A 6,853-nucleotide genomic window follows, 5' to 3' on the forward strand; every position below is an offset into this window, starting at 1 on the left:
AGAAATTTCATAAAAACAGATTTACTAATTTTACTACAATTAAAAAATGTATTAAATGTGTATTCAACGATAATACATGAAGGACAGTGGGCCTAATGATCATTGGTGTCAGAATTGTATCCACGGGTTCGAATTCCCGCTGGCTCAAAATTTTGAATTTGTGAACTGAGTCGGGTTAGCGAGTTGTGACGGGCAAGCCGAGCCAACTCAACTTGTCCTGCCATGATTCAACCCATCCGCGCACCCAACTTGACTCGAGTCGACTCAATCCCGACTCATTATTTAATTGAAACTGAACTTATGTTTCATTTTTTTCTTTCTCTATTATTTTTTTATTTTTTCACGAGATGGAGGTTGTCTTCAACCTCCAGCCACGCGCAGAGAGGCTATTGATGGCGGCGACTGTCACCCCCCCCCCCCCCCCCCCCCGTCAAACGTTAACCGTCGTCTTCGGTGTCACTTGCGCACCTTGCTCTGATAAGCGGCACTCGTTCGCCACAGAGCCCCGAGAACACGACGGATGAAGGGAGTCGTCCGTCGACGCATCCAACGCCACTCCGCGCATGTTGCCAAGTTGTGAAATGCTGGCCGACACGCGCACAGAGCACAGAGCTTGGCTCTCTTTTCTCAGCTAAAATGAAGCCATGATCAGAGAGGAAAGCTTTGATACCAAAAATGTAAAACTTCAACTCAAGAACTTCTTAACATAGATGAAATTCATAAAAACTGAAACAAAAAACGCACCTCTCGTCACGGCGATCAATTTTTGGAGATTGAAGATGTCTCGTCTATCACAAAGGTTCATCGATGGCAATGTCCGGGCATCCCTCAGCTAGACCAAATCCAAACTTAAACTCCTCCTTTCCATCAAAGAGAGGAGAAGTTGTAATTGCTACTAGTTACAACCGATGACCACCATCTACCTAGGAAGCCACCCAGTGAATGGGTCATATATGAAACTGTCTTACAATTGAAAGTCATTATTTTTTGTTATTAATAAAATTATTTATTTATTTATTATATTCATTTTTTGCTGTATTAAATTATTGATTTAAGAGTGGTATTTAAAAAATTGTTAAAGTAACCATTTGATCAATTATTTTGTTTAATTATTCCATTTTTATTTTAAAATATTTCTTATGTTATTAATAAAATAATTTATTTATTTATTATATTCATTTATGTTTTTTTACTTTTTTATCTTTTTTTTATAATTAATTAGTACACAATTATTTGTCACACATAATTATTGTATTAATTTAAAACAAACCATAATCATTTATTAATGAAATATCTTATTTAATTAATTAGTATATTAATATATTTTAATACAACATTAAATTACTCATTAGTTGAGTAACCACGTTTGTTTTGGTTAATTATCTGTTTAGGTATATTATAAAAAGTTACTCATTCTCTTCTTTACATCATAATTTTCATTTAAGGCACTAACACTGCACTTTTTTTCCAATACATTGGAACTCATCCACACTAATACAAAATTTTACATGAATTTGAACTAGCTCATTCTCTTGAACTTGAACTTGAACAAAAAATGCACTAACCCCCCATTACTTACCCAAAATTGTTAGTGATCACACACGAGGGAAAGTGCAAGTGAATGAACTATATAATTCATTTCCAGTCATTCTAATGTAAAACGAGTGAAAGATAATTTTGATGGTTCACCTTGTCCATTCACTTTCACTCGCTCACTCGAAAGCTCCTCTACCTAGAGTGCCTCGATGTCGACACCTTCGAGGCCCTCAAGAAAAACCCTAACATCAGCTCCACCTCCCTCGAGTGCATCATATGCACCGAAAAATGTCTTCTACACTTCGGTATTGAACATTATGATATGGGACGAATCTCGGGCTGCTTCGACAGCTCTTGACCGCTAAGACCACCTCTGACCTCCTCCTTGTTTTTGAATTTCTCCCAACCCATGTTAAAATTCCATTTGCGGATATTCAAATATCCATCACTCGATGCATGAGGCTACTCATCTCCAACGTGCCTGATCAGCTTCGAATGACCCTTTTCTTCTTGTGAACATTGGGTTTCGAGGGACCTCACAAGATCACTTGTCATAATTCTCTTCTCCTAGTGTCTAGCGTGAAGTCAACCTTGACTCCCAAGCTCGAGTATTTGCAGAGTTTAGTGTAGACCGTGAAAATGGGCTTGTGGTCGCCTGTCTTGTTGACGTTTAGTGTAGAGATGAATTTCAGACAGAAAGTCGATTATTTCTTGAATGAAATGAATGGAGAATTAGAGGAATTGAATAAGTTTCCGAAATATTTCTCTTTTAGCATGGATCAGAAGATAAAGCCTGGTGTTCAATTGTGAATATCAAAATAAACAAGGATGATGAAGAAATTCATGTTATTCAGATATTAATTTATTTGAGAGCTTAGCTGAAGGGATGAAAGTTTACTCAATCTTGAGTTTGAATTGAAGTCTTCACCCTACTTCATTAAAATTACTTGGATTAGTCTCTTGGTTGTTGGCTTATGGTTGGCTAAGACTAGTTTCATTGAAATAAATTTGTTAGATAATGCTAGAACAACAATATTGTAGTATTAGGAAGAGGCTAAGGAATTGCATGTTGGTGAGCTGATATTGACATTGAGATTAAACTACAATCTATTTTGATTTATTAATAAAATACCCTATTTAATTATTTATTATGTTAATATTTTTAATGCTAATTAAAAAAGTAACCATGTTTGTTTATGTTTATTATTTGTTTAGGTATATTATTTTTTTAGGTATAATATAAAAGTAACTCATTCTTTTTTTTCCACTACATTTTTCATTTTGTGCACTAACACAAGAAAGTACTTTCCAGTGCATTTTTCGCCGAGCACACTGTTATGGTCCTGGGGTTAAGTACCTATGTCTTCCACTCCTAACAGGTCGGTCTTTGGGTAGTATTGGCTAGGTGCTTAACATTTGGTATCAGAGCTAGCGATGCGTCCCGACTTCGAATCCCGGCGCCCCCAAAAACGGATGCGGGTGGTCACGCGCCTGGACTGACCGGGGTTCGACCCGGCTCCGGTTGCTCTGTTGTGGTAGCCTCCGTGGTCGTCGGCTCGGGGAAGGGCGGGGTACTGTTATGGTCCTAGGGTTAAGTACCTATGTCTTCCGCTCCTAACAGGCCGGTCTTTTGGGTAGTATTGGCTAGGTGCTTAACACACACTAACATTAAAAAATGTTCCACTTTCCTAATTCTTTCACTTTCCATTTTTCTTCTCCCATATAAGTGCACTAACCACGCCAAAGGTAAATTCAGATCGAACTATCAAACCCAAGAGCTAAAGTTGCTTGACTAGTACACTACCTCAAACTGGGATGGATTACCTCAAGTCGAAGTAACTTGGGAAGATGTTGATAAAAATGCAAACAATTTTATCTTACTTTATCTTAAAAGTAAGAGGTAAATGATCAAGAACCACTTTAGTGTTTCTCAGTTTATTTTTCCTATTGTTTCCTATTTGAGCAAGTGGAAACTTATTTTCTAATCCTTTTTAGCATTTCTTAAAGATGAGAGGAATCAAAAAGAATCACCAGGAAATTTTCCAGTCCCCAAAAATGGTGCAAATGCGAGAAAATTTTAGTCAACGGGAAATTTTCTTCCTATATTTTTGTATTGGCACACACACACCCTAACAGAAATACCACATCATAGATCTAATAGAAAGGCAAAGGAAGTAACAAGCATGGAGAAAAGCGAGGAATCAAACATTCGTTTCCTTTTTTGAAATTCTAGAGGTAGTTCAACTTCGAATTGAGCAATAGTAATCCCTATGATAATTTGATTATTCTGCTTCTTATGAATATATCATTCTGAAGTTGTAGAACAATATACTAGTGGATTTCAAGGCTTGTCTTTTTCCTAGTTATTTTAATAATCCTTGATCCAAAAAAGCAGTATTGAAGGTAAATGAAGTTTGGTAACAAAAGATTAAACATTGGGTTTTTGTTCCTTTCTGTTTTTAACATTCATTTTTATAATTATTCTAAAAATCATTAATTTTCAAAGTAAATAAAATTTATTTTACTGCATAACATTAGATTATCTCCCCAAAGGAAAATTTTGGCTCCACCATGACCCCCCAGAATAAAGTATCTGCAACCCCACCTTTGTTGACCCATTACAACTCCCACAAACAAGAGCCAATATGTATTTAAATTTTATCTTATTACAACTCTAAATTTAATGAAATTCACTTTAAGCATTAAGAGTATATCCAGGATTTTAAAACCCAGTGCACCAGCCATTACAACATTTCATGCTATTTCAGATAAGAAGAAAAGGAAAAAATATGTTTTTGAAGTTCAATGAATTGTTGATACAAGGTTGCAAGGCCAGAGTGTCATCCTACAAGAGGAGAAGATTTATTGCTTTCAAGTTGCATCTCATCCGAAGATTCAAGAGATATCCAGTCCGTTTTGTCTAATGGATATGGAAACTTGCCCGATGCAAAACCGATTAGGATTTGGTCTGGGTGAAATGAATTTAGAAAAATATAGTGAAGGATGGAAAAAAGAAAAATAATCAAAACGACCATGATAAATATTGGTGAAAATTTGAAAGCTCCTGCTCTGTTGTTGCCTCCTGTTTCAGCTTCTTTTGCTTCTTGGCTTTCATCTTGTGCTGCCTCCTCTTTCTGAGACTCCCCTGGTACTGCAGCAGAGTTTACTCAGAGAAGCCAATTCTCTAGCCGATGCTCTTGCCAAAGATGGTCTCTCTCGTTCGTCCTTTGTTTCTGGGTCTCCTTCCTTATTGCTGGAATGGTCCTCTCTGTTTGGGATTGCTTTTAGCCGCTTAATAATTTCACCATTTCATAAAAAATAAAAAAAAGGACTTTGTGAACAAGCTAGGTATTGAAACAGTTAACTTTCATATCTCAGGTCATCATGATTTCTTTTCAAGTATGTGCTAGACATCTCACAGAAGAATCTTGACAAAAGAGAAAATTACCCCAAAGTCATTGAATGTTTCATTTATTTTGTTCCAATATACAAACAAATTCCTACAAATGCAGTAATTATATGAATCTCTTATTAGCGCATATATATGAAAACCAAACTCATTTGGATCAATACAAGAGAACAAAAAAAGTGACAGACCTTTTCAAGTGGATATGCTGTTTTCTGGCAAGTGGCACATTTGTCATGGGTCCCAAAGAAGAAGGAAGACAATTTGCTGGGCTGCCTACTCTGTGAGGTAAATGATCCAACACGTGTGAGCATTCTGGACAAGTAAAATGAAGAAAAACTCCATTGCAGAAGATAATGATACAACCTACCAGATCATTAGACTTTTCATAAGGTTTTCTATCTGGAAAGTCATAAAACTGCACACATGAAAAAAATACCCACAAAAGAAACAGAGAGAAAGAGAGAGAACGAATCGGTTTCAAGTATGAGAAAACCCATGTAGGGAAAGAGCATAAATCCTCATGCTGGAAATTCTTGGAGAAACTTCATGTCTCCTTGAAGAGCTGTTCAAAATGAGGCTTGCAGTAGAGGACTTCATCCATGGAAGAGTAGTTACTCATCTAAAGATATACATCATCAGCATAATTAATGGAAAATAAAAACAGATAAGCTTATTTCAAATGGGTCATACTGATTTCAACAATACAACACTTCTACCCAGAACAACAAGAAAAAAAGAAGAAGCTTATCTGTGATCTTAATACAAAAATACTAACCACAAGGGGCTCTCCACAATGGCTGCATTTGAAGCAGGTCTTGTGATAGGCCACACCATCAGCAGATAACATAGCAACAATGTAAACAGTCCTATCACATGCCTTGCACTTCTCAAGAGTCCCAGTGAAAGCCATCTTGAAAAATCAAAACTCGAAGGAACAAATAAACAAACAGATGCTCTGCAAAGAGGAAGGCCAGGTTCTTGGGTACCAACCCCTCCACCCCAACAGTTTTTATCTCAACCTCACCTTCGGTTTCCTCCCTATCCTCACCCTCGCCCATTCTGAGACTCCAAAACCGCCACCGTCACCTCCACCCTCTCCACCGTCTCCAATAAATGGGAAATGGACCCCAGCCGAAGAAGCGAAGGCAGGGACGACGACGAAGATGAAGAACAGAAGAAAGGTCTCCACCAATGCCGTTCACTCCGCCATCTCCGACACGCTCGGCGTCTTGGAGATCTATCCTTCTGGCCAGATTCCATCCCCTTCATCGAAGTTGGATTACAGCTATGCAAGCGAGTCTTTAAGGCTAATCGTGCGAATTCTCTACTTACCAAGTTTATGCCCTTTATCCTTTCTTTCCTATCCTAAAAAAGGAAACGCGGTTTCTTTCAATTCAAATCCCATTCCAATTGGAATTCTATCTGTAACCTCGGCCTATATATAACACTCACTCTACTTCACTCTCAACCTTCTCTCAAATCCTTCACTCTCAACCTTCTCTCAAATTCTCCATCACTCGACCAAATGCCGAAACGCACCGCCATGTCCAAAGATGAGGATCGTCACAGTACCAAGAAACGCCTCAAGTTGGTTACAAAGATATTTCCAACTAATTCAGAAGTCCATTGTGGATCGCAAGTGCTGCAAGGGATTAATGCTGCGCCTACTCTTTCTTCGGAACTACCGACCGGAATGCTTTCTCCTATCATCGAACATATTGATGGCCCGGAGCATTTTTCTGCCAATTGCTGCAACGATCACCAACTCCGGTTGAAGAACCGTTTTGCCGACACCATAAAAAGGGCTCAAGAAAAACTTCGTGAGGTAGCTGAAACGAGGAAGAACGTTCGGCCCAGAGGAGTTTGTTTGCTTGCTCAATAGACCTTCTATTGATGATAACTTCCTTC

General features: G+C 38.0%; 2 pseudogenes; one reads left to right on the forward strand and one right to left on the reverse strand.

Moving 5' to 3' along the window:
- Nucleotides 1-807: 807 nt before the first annotated feature.
- LOC137943593 (transcription termination factor MTEF1, chloroplastic-like) lies at nucleotides 808-2,346 on the forward strand (annotated as a pseudogene).
- A 2,017-nt stretch (nucleotides 2,347-4,363) lies between these two features.
- LOC137944484 (LIM domain-containing protein PLIM2a-like) lies at nucleotides 4,364-6,395 on the reverse strand (annotated as a pseudogene).
- Nucleotides 6,396-6,853: the final 458 nt, after the last annotated feature.

The sequence above is a fragment of the Aristolochia californica genome, unplaced genomic scaffold (assembly GCF_029961685.1).
Source record: "Aristolochia californica isolate CCGP_79_NKW_82.1479 unplaced genomic scaffold, dmAriCali1.0.hap1 SCAF_11, whole genome shotgun sequence".
Lineage (NCBI taxonomy): Eukaryota > Viridiplantae > Streptophyta > Magnoliopsida > Piperales > Aristolochiaceae > Aristolochia > Aristolochia californica.